The 10,390-nt window shown below is 43.9% G+C and overlaps 1 protein-coding gene and 1 long non-coding RNA gene across 2 annotated transcripts in view; one reads left to right on the forward strand and one right to left on the reverse strand.

Annotated features, from left to right (window-relative positions):
• Positions 1-10,390, reverse strand: part of DLGAP1 (discs, large (Drosophila) homolog-associated protein 1) — a 691,004-nt gene that overhangs the window by 180,472 nt on the left and 500,142 nt on the right. The window lies entirely within an intron of this gene.
• The window catches only part of LOC105523072, a 3,481-nt gene continuing 1,299 nt past the window's right edge, over positions 8,209-10,390 (forward strand). The window contains exons 1-2 of the long non-coding RNA XR_001003534.1: positions 8,209-9,015; positions 9,737-9,847. This is a non-coding gene — a long non-coding RNA (uncharacterized LOC105523072). The remainder of the gene's footprint in view (positions 9,016-9,736; positions 9,848-10,390) is intronic.

Consider the following 10,390-nt stretch of genomic DNA (forward strand, 5'->3'; position numbering starts at 1 on the left):
GGAGGCTGAGGCAGGAGAATGGTGTGAACCCGGGAGGCGGAGCTTGCAGTGAGCCCAGATCATGCCACTGCACTCCAGCATGGGCGACAGAGTGAAACTCCATCTCAAAAAAAAAAATAAAAAAAAAGAAATATGGAAATATTACTAACACGTATTGTTAAGCGAAAAAAGCAAGCTGTACAATAGTGTACATCTATGTATTATCTTTTGGGTTAAAAAAAGGGGAAAATACATACTTATAATGTTTAAATATGCAAAAAGCATGTATCTATATAGAAAAAAGAAAATAGGTCATGGTAGGTTACCTGTTAAGCGGAATGGGAACTGGGTATTGAGTCAACGCATTTTTCCCTCGTATTTTAATTTTTTGTTTGTTTTTCTTTTTTGAGACAGGGTCTCACTCCATAGCCCAGGCTGGAGTGCAGTGGAGGAATCACAGCTCACTGCAGCCTCGACTTCCCAGATGGGAGGATCACCTCAGCCTCCCGAGTAGCTGGGACTACAGGTGCACGCCACCACACCTGGCTAATTTTTGTATTTCTTGTAGAGACAGGGTTTCACCATGTGGTCCAGGCTACCATATTTCAGTTGTTGAGCTACGTGAATATATATATGCAATACAGAAAATGAAAATAAATAAATAAATAACATCCTTTTCTGGCTATGTACTGCCCATAGAAAATTTGAAAATGTATTTCCAACCGGCATTCCCAACTTCACGCCTGGCTGTTTTCCCTTCTGGGCATGGAGCTGCAGCCACATCTGACTCCTGGTGGGCTAGGCGTTTTTCATCCTTCTGTCTGTGTGCAGGATTAGGTCTCCCTCAGTGAGCCCTCCGCTTCCTGTTTGCCTCTGCATAGCTTGAAAGACCGAGACATCTGCACTGGGGCATCCTTCTGATCCACCCAGGCAGAGTTCCTAGGCTGACTTTTATGTTCACATACTTCCTTTTATATATTCCTTCCATTGCATTCATTAAATTAAGTTATAATGGCCTGTTCACACATATGCTGCTGTCTCTAGATAGAAAAACCATGTCTGGCTCACCTTTCCATCTTTCTGTCCCCATGGCCTGGGATAGGGCATGAGATAGTAGTACAGGCATTTAATAACTTTATTCATGAATTTTGTCATAAATAGATTAGTAAGCATGAAGTAATAAAGTATAATATGTCATGTTTGGAAACAGTCTTTCTGTGCTTCCTGCCACAGATCTCAGCAGCCTGAATCCTTTACGTCATCATGCCTTACAAATATTCTATATGAGTTATGATACGGAAAAAGACTGGTATGCCCTAAATCATTTGACGGTGGTATTTTTCAAATGTCCTATTTTTAATTTGATGAGTATTTGCTCGACTAATGCTACTCCAAAACAATATTTTTAAAAAAGGAGGCCAGGTGTGGTGGCTCATGCCTGTAATCCCAGCAGTTTAGGAGGTTAAGGCTGGAAGACAGCTCAAACCCAGGAGTTTGAGACCAGCCCGAGCAATATAATGAGACCTCATCTCTACAAAAAATAAAAAGTTAGCCGAGCGTGATGGCACACACCTGTGATCCCAGTTTCTCGGGAGACTGAGGTGGAGGATCACTTAAGACCAGGAGGTCAAGGCTACAGTGAGCTGAGACTGCACCACTACTCTCCAGCCTGGGTGAGAGCCTGTCTCCAAAAAAAGAAAAAGATAAGAAAAGAAAACAAATAAAACCCTCCATGCTTAAAGCAAAACCATAATCAGATAAAGAAAAGCAAACAGTTGTGTACAGAATTCTAATCATTTTTCTTGAGTGATTTTGATTGTATCAAGTTCATTAGTTAAATTTTCATTAGATTACATGTAATAAAGTAATATTCAATTTAGTAAAAAATTCATGTTATTTAGACACATGATCATTGCTCTTTAAAAAATATTGTAATGGCCGGGTGTGGTGGCCCACGCCTGTAATCCCAGCACTTTGGGAGGCCGAGGCGGGCGGATCACGAGGTCAGGAGATTGAGACCATCCTGGCTAAACAGTGAAAGCCCATCTCTACTAAAAAATACAAAAAATTAGCCAGGTGTGGTGGCAGGCACCTGTAGTCCCAGCTACTCAGGAGGCTGAGGCAGGAGAATCACTTGAACCTGGGAGGTGGAGGTTGGAGTGAGCCAAGATTGTGCCATTGCACTCCAGCCTGGGCAACAAGAGGGAAACTCTATCTCAAAAAAAGAAAACAAAAAAAAATATATATATATATATACATATGTATGTCTATATATAATGACATCAAGTAAAAGTAGCAGAATATGAATTTTTTATAATTTAATTTTTGAGCCCACAATAAAAACAAAAACAATAACAAAACAATATAAATAAGTATCTAAAATATATTGAATGCCTACATGCTAAACAGTTTACTAGGTACTTCAATATTATCTGATTTTATTTAAGCTCCTTTCCTTTTTTTAAACTGAGTCTTGCTCTGTCACCCAGGCTGAAGTGCAATGACACGATCTTGGCTCACTGCAACCTCCACCTCCAGGGTTCAAGTGATTCTCCTGCCTTAGCCTCCTGAGTAGTTGGGACTACAGGTGTGCGCCACCACACCTGGCTAATTTTTGTATTTTTAGTAGAGATGGGGTTTCACCATGTTGACCAGGCTGGTCTCAAACTTCTGACTCAGGTGATCGCCCTCCTTGGCCTCCCAAAGTGCTGGGATTACAGGTGTGAACCACCACACCTGGCCTATTTAAGCTTCTTAATCATCTGGAGTGCTAAGTGGCTTTACCCCATTTTACAGATGAGGAAAGCTGGGGTACAGACAGAGTAACTTGCTCCAGATTACAGCACAGCCAGGAAGTTATGGCTATGAAGTTTGAACCTAGGACTCTCCTATATACTGTTCTATACTTTCTTCCAATATGTGTTCCAAACACAATTTTAGGAGTTCGTATTTGAGGAGGGCATATATAAAATCAACAATGGGATATAGAAGGCTAAAAAGGAAATTAAATTTGCTTCATATCTCTTAACAGGTGCATGTTTAAGAAACACTGTACTCAACAGGTTGCCTTCTGCCTTCACTTAAGCACCCATGTTGGTTAAAGCTAGGAAATACCTGAAAATCTGTATTTTTTTTTTTTTTTTTTTTTTTTTGAGACAGAGTCTCCCTCTGTTGCCCAGGCTGGAGTGCAGTGGCCGGATCTCAGCTCACTGCAAGCTCCGCCTCCCGGGTTTATGCCATTCTCCTGCCTCAGCCTCCCGAGTAGCTGGGACTACAGGCGCCCGCCACCTCGCCCAGCTAGCTTTTTGTATTTTTTAGTAGAGACGGGGTTTCACCGTGTTAGCCAGGATGGTCTCGAACTCCTGACCTCGTGATCCGCCCCTCTCGGCCTCCCAAAGTGCTGGGATTACAGGCTTGAGCCACGGCGCCCGGCCGAAAATCTGTATTTTCAAAATATTTCGCATCCTTAAAGCTTCTGGGCTGCCATCTAATTTTGCATTTTGTTGAAACATTGCTAGAAAAATCCTTTGGACGCCTTCTCAGTGAAACCAAACAAAACCCACAATGTATGCTCTTTCAACTTAAAGCGTCAATGGATTCAACAAAACCATTGTATATACAGCTGTGGCAATATTTACGTATGTAAGCATCTTAGTTGAATACCAGATTCAAACAAAATCAATACAAAATGGATTTTACAGTTAATTTTAATGGGTGTGATGTATCGTTTAAGAGGGTGTGATTTCCAGGTTCATAACATTAAGTGATTTCAGCAGTTGTCTAAATCATTGTGTGTTCCTAAATGAATAGTAAGGTCAGACTATAATTTCAGACTGAAAATATCAAGGCCATTTTCTAAATTTGGGCTTGAAATACTAGAAGTGGCTTTGATATTACTATTGAATTGGCTTCAAAGACTGCTAATTAGACCATTGTCTTTAAGAACTGCCTTCTTATGCAATTTAATAGAGCTTCTTGTTCTCAAAGAGTAAGAGTTTTGTTTACACTGAAAACTTTCACTAGACTGCCAAAATAACAAAAACAAATACACAGACATTGAAACTTACACTCTTGAAAAACAAAAAGAAAAGAGGGAAAATAAATCAGTGACAAGTGGCAGATTATCGTTTGCAGCTTGCCTTTGACTTATAAATGCCTATTTCCTGCCCCAGGAAGGAGGGTGAAGGGTAGGTTATGGTGCTTGGGATGCACACTGTCTTCTGGATTATGCTAATTTGTTGTTAAGTGCTTAAGGCTGCTCATTCAGCACCGATTTGATTAGTTTTTGGCTATCAAGTGCAAAGATTTATGAGAAGTTTCTCTCTGGATAGCTGTGGTTGGATTCACTTTGGTTCTCCTTATTCAAAAACGTTCCTATCCTTGATGAGTGGTGACAAATGGCTTGCTCAGTAACACTGTGCAAGTATAAAACACAGTAACACTGTGCAAGTATAAAACACTGTGCAAGTATAAAACACAATTAATACTGATGAAATCAGTCTTCAATTAGCACTTGTTTGTTGTATCAGCCTGAAAACCTTTCCTCTCCTCCCCACCTTCTGGGACTCAAAGAACAGACTGGGGGACAATCTCGTCTGAATCGAACACTCCAAACTGGGGCTGTGACTGGCCCCTGGCAGATGCCACAGGTCCCAGAAAGGTGATCAGAGAGCCCTACCCAACAGGAGGAGTTGCTTCCCTCTAAGTACTCTCAAAGGGGAGAAGCAAGGATTTACGCTGGCTCTGTTTGTGGCTTTGCCTAAAACGAAACTCTCAGCAGTGTGCTACACCATGATTGTAGTGGAAGTGATCATTAGACATTGGAAAGAGGAAAGAGGGAAGGAGAGCGCCTACTGCCTTCCGTACACTGTGTTAAGGCTTTCTCTCTAGCATCTAGTTTAGGCTCTGCAACTGCCCCAGGAGAAGTCTTTATTTTATTGGCGAGGACACTGAAGCAAATAGCGGTTCCTTGTCAGACCCTTCCAGCCACTGATTGGCTTTCTGTTGCCTAAGGTCCCCCTTAAACTTTCTTCTACACTGCGCAGAAATAGGAAAGGACAGTTGGAACAGAGGAGGAGGGAGAGGGAAACAAAGAGGGGAAAACAGAAACTTAAAAAAAAAAAAAAAAGGAAAAAGATAAATGTGAGAGAGCTCTGAGATGAGGCCAATGGTTGGTCACGTGAGGTCAACTTTATCTGAGGTGAGGGTAATCCCGCGACGACAAATGGCTAACCCTTGGAAAATTCTTTCCACACATCTTTCAGTTTCTGGGTCTCATGGCTCCATCTCTGCCATTTCAGGAGGGTCCTGGTCTTAGGAAGCTATTTGGGAAACTCTCAATGCTCCCAGAGACATTACTGTTTTTTTTTGGAAACAGGATCTTGCTCTGTTACCCAGGCTGGAGTGCAGTTGCACAAACCGCAACCTCCACCTCCTGGATTCAAGCGATTCTCCTGCCTCATCCTCCCGAGTAGCTGGGACTACAGGCACCTGCCATCATGCTTGGCTAATTTTTTGTATTTTTAGTAGAGACGGGGTTTCACCATGTTGGCCATGCTGATCTTGAACTCCTGACCTCAAGTGATCCTCCTGCCTCAGCCTCCCAAAGTGCTGGGGATTACAGGTGTTAGTCACCGTGCCTGGTTGAAACATTTCTATTTCATAGGAATATTTTGGCTGGATGCAGAGGCTAAGGCAGGAGGATCGCCTGAGGCCAGGAGTTCGACACTACCCTGGGCAACATAGAGAGACCCTGTCTCTAAAAAAAAAATTTGAAAAGAAAAAAATATATGTATAACTTTTAGCCAAAAGTATAATGACAAGTGTCCGCAAGATATATCTGAGAACAGAACATTTGTTTGTTTAGTGTGGTGCTCCAGCCTCCACATCACTTTTACAAACAGGATGTCTGGGTTTCTTTGCAGAAACAAATTTCTTGAGTTGTGTTCTCAGTTTCTATAATATTCCATTTAGTATTCCTGACACACTGCCGCCTACCGCGCTGGTGGAAGGAAGGAACTCCTCCTGAGAGACAGCTTTACCCTCTCTCTGTCAGTTATCTGACTAACGTTTTCATTTCCAGTAGTAAAAATGTTGAAACTGGCCGGGCGCGGTGGCTCACTCCTGTAATCCCAGAACTTTGGGAGGCTGAGGTGGGTGGATCTCGAGGTTAGGAGTTCGAGACCATCCTGGCCAATATGGTGAAACCCCATCTCTACTAAAATACAAAAATTAGCTGGGTGTGGTGGCGCATGCCTGGAATCTCAGCTACTCTCGGAGGACTAAGGCAGGATAATTGCTTGTAGCAGGGAGTCGGAAGTTGCAGTGAGCTGGGATCACGCCACTGCACTCCAGCCTGGTGACAGAACCAGACTCTATCTCAAAAAAAAAAAAATGTTGGCCGGGCACAGTGGCTCATGCCTGGAATCCCAGCACTTTGGGAGGCCGAGGTGGGCAGATCATGAGGTCAGGAGATCGAGACCATCCTGGCCAACATGGTGAAACCCCGTCTCTACTAAAATACAAAAATTAGCTGGGTGTGGTGGCGCATGCCTGGAATCTCAGCTACTCTCGGAGGACTAAGGCAGGATAATTGCTTGTAGCAGGGAGTCGGAAGTTGCAGTGAGCTGGGATCACGCCACTGCACTCCAGCCTGGTGACAGAACCAGACTCTATCTCAAAAAAAAAAAAATGTTGGCCGGGCACAGTGGCTCATGCCTGGAATCCCAGCACTTTGGGAGGCCGAGGTGGGCAGATCATGAGGTCAGGAGATCGAGACCATCCTGGCCAACATGGTGAAACCCTGTCTCTACTAAAAATACAAAAATTAGGCAGGGTGCAGTGGCTCATGCCTGTAATCCCAGCAATTTGGGAGGCCGAGGTGGGTGGATCTCTTGAGATCAGGAGTTCGAGACCAGCCTGGCCAACATGGTGAAATCCCATCTCTACTATAAATACAAAATAGCTGGGCGTGGTGGTGTGCACCTGTAATTCCAGCTACTCGGGAGGCTGAGGCAGGAGAATCACTTGGACCCAGGAGGCGGAGGTTAAAAAAAAAAAAAAAAAAAAGGAAAAATTAGCCAGGCATGGTAGAGTGTGCCTGTAGTCCCAGCTACTCAGGGGGTTGAGGCATGAGAATTGCTTGAACCTGGGAGGCGGAGGTTGCTATGAGCCGAGATTGCAACACTGCACTCCAGCCTGGGCAACAGAGCAAGACTATCAAAAAAAAAGGAAGAAAGACAGACACAATGACAAGGACAGAGTTCACCTACAGAGGGAACGACATCAATACATTAGGAATATTTTTAATACATTAAATCCATTTGGGGTGTTTTTGGACACATTGTTTGTCATACTATGAACCACAGAATTTTTCCTTAAAATTTTTTTATTTTAGAGACAGGGTCTCGCTCTGTTGATGAGGCTGGAGTGTAGTGGTGCAGTCATAGCTCACTGCAGCCTCAAACTCCTGAGCTCAACTGATCCTGCCACTTCAGACTCCCAAGTAGCTAGGACTACAGGTATATGCCAGTTAACTATTACAAAATATTTTTTGTAGAGATGAGGGGGGCTCTTGCTCTGTGGCCCAGAGTTTGGGAATACCTGGCCTCAAGCTATTTTCCTGCCTCAACCTCCCAGAGTGCTGGGATTAGAGGTGTGAACCATCGTGCCCAGCCCTCATTTATTTGATTTCTTCAGAGAGGCTCATCTGTTCCTATATTTAGAGACATGGAACTTTTCCGCAGAAGACAACCTTCATTGTTTTCATACAATGTTTCTGTTTTCAAAAGAATGTGATGTCCCTTTGGCATTTTGGATTCTCACCTACAAGGTATAAACACATTGCCTTGGAGACAAGTCTCAACACAGAACACGCGCTGGTTATCAGTGGCAAAGACTTGCATCAGCCTACCACCACAGCTGGCTCATCTTGCCCCTCCAGGCCTGTGACTGCTGGAACACTCCCACTCCCCCTGTGCGAATACACCACTTCAGCTGGACCAAGAGTTTCCTGCTCGGGTGGCCCCTCCTTCCCTGGAAAGAAATAGCTGCCTATAGAATATCAGAGCCATTCTGACTCAGGGGTGACTCAGCTCTTCCATGACCTGTGTTCCCACTTCTCCTTGATAAGGCCAATGTTTTGCTCCTACTTGTGAAAGTACGTAGCCCTACATCTATCTCCCTGCTCCAGTATCAAGAGAAAAGACCCTCTTCAGAGCAATATTTAGAAAATTCTTGTGGAATTCTTGTTGTGAGTGGTTTCTCCTTCTCTGCCATTGGTGCGATTGTCTCCCCCTTCCCTCAAATTGCTGTCTGGATGTTTCTCTCTTACCCGAATTTTCTTGGAGTTGGGGATTATCAGTCTAAAATCGGAGGTGAGAATGCATCAGTGTTATCGATAAAACTTTGCAATTATTTCTGTCAAACTGAACTTCAAACTGAACTTTTTCCCTGTTCACATATTTTTCCTCATCGCAACATAATCAAAGCATTGATAACTGTTTCTGTTTAAATTCAAAGGACTTTTCACCTTTAACCTTAGCATTCATGAGATACAAAATGGGTTTTTCTTTCTGCTGATTGAAAAAGCTGATATGAAGCTGCACAGTGCAGAAGAGGGCACCCCTGCTCCAGAAAAGAAGAAACAGAACCGCCTGCCATAGACACTTGGTAGGGAGTGGCAAATGGAATCTTGGTTTGTTTTGTCTTAGGACTTTGACAATTATTTTTCCTTGAAAAGAATAAGAGAATCTACCTAAAATATTAATACTATTTTCAGAGCTCTAGGATAATACAGAGCAGAGTCTTTTTTTAAAAAAAAGAAAGGAAAGAGGTTTCATTTCTGACAGTGGATTTCTTCCACTGATGTGCGTACTACTCTTTGATAGGAAAAGCTGTACGAAACTGCCTTGAATTCATTCCACAGACGGAAAGTTGCAAGTACAGTAATTAGCTAAGCAGTGGCAAGGCCGACCATCCGAGGTTTGATTTCTCATCAAGAGATAGTGTCCGACACACGTGCCACTGAGCATGCTTGTAGGAGTTCCACGTTTCAGATGCACTGAGAACGCATGCATGGAACACACATCCCCCCACCCCAACAACCGCACTCCCAGGTTGCCCCTGCACACATATATTCTAACACGGTTACAACACTGCATGCTCCCGAGCCTCAGACAATAAGCTGCCCAAAAGATGCTCAAGCAACAGTGGCAGCGGGCCTGACCTCTGGTATCCGCAGCCACTCAGAGAACTTCCTGTGAGCCCCAGGAACTCAGAGGAGGCCGAGTGATGAGGAAGGTGGCCAGAGGCTGCCAGACAAGCCCCAAGCAGTCATTCTGCTTCCTGCCTTCATTTTCCCTCAAACTCTCATCTTTCTGGAGAGAACAGAACCCTGTTCTGGGGGTGCAGACAAGCCATGACACCCACTAGTAACCTCTAGCAAAACAACAGTTTTAAAATTACTTAGTGCTCTCTTGACTTTCTGATTGTTAAAATGAAAATTGTATTTTGTCACTATATCCTTTTGTTGTAAGTGGAATACTGCACTCAAACCAAGCAGGCAATGTAAAGCTGTGACTTCAAAGCCATTCCTTGATAAAACATCAAAACGGCCCAGAGTGAACAGCTGTTATCTGTAATTCAACAGATAATTAACTGAAACTCAGTGCTGAAATTGCTACTGGGAGTTTCTGCAGCCAAGGTCATTCTCATGGTGCTGCTTGATTTTGTTTCTGTGTCTCCTATTTCTTGTTAGGCAGGTAGGAGCTTGGATTGTCCTTCAGTAAAATTCCATTTTGATGGGTGAAGGGAACTTGAATTTCTGCTTGGCCTACCAGAGGCCTGCAACTTGCGCTTTCTCCCTGAGGTGAGAAGGTTTTTTCTCTTCACCCTGAAACACCACTGCCTGCACCTTTTGCTCAATTTAGAGTAGCAACATACTTTCCGCCACAAATGCCAGAAATACTGCCTGTTCAACTTGGTTTTGTAAAATGTGATGGTACTAAATCCACCAAAGGGATAGGGCACCCTCACTTTGGATTTGCCAGTCCCATGGGTACATAACTGACCTACTCTCCCACCTCCCAACCTTGAAACTCCAGCCCCCTGAATGGCCTCACCACTCCAACCCCCAGTGCAATTTCCCACTTCCCACCTCCATGCATTGCCCATTCACCAAGCCAGCCACATCTCCCTTTAAATTGAAAACGCACCCGAAAACCCACCACCTCTTCCATGCAGCCTCCCCTGATTAAGTGAGGAGGAAGAAACCTCCAAAGCATGACCGACAAACTCCCAATAAACGAGAACACACGCCCCCCCCAAAACAAACACAGAAGCTCACAAAAGAAGAAAATGGGCCGGGCGCGGTGGCTGAAGCCTGTAATCCCAGCACTTTGGGAGGCCGAGA

The sequence above is a fragment of the Colobus angolensis genome, unplaced genomic scaffold (genome assembly GCF_000951035.1).
Source record: "Colobus angolensis palliatus isolate OR3802 unplaced genomic scaffold, Cang.pa_1.0 Scaffold45, whole genome shotgun sequence".
NCBI lineage: Eukaryota > Metazoa > Chordata > Mammalia > Primates > Cercopithecidae > Colobus > Colobus angolensis.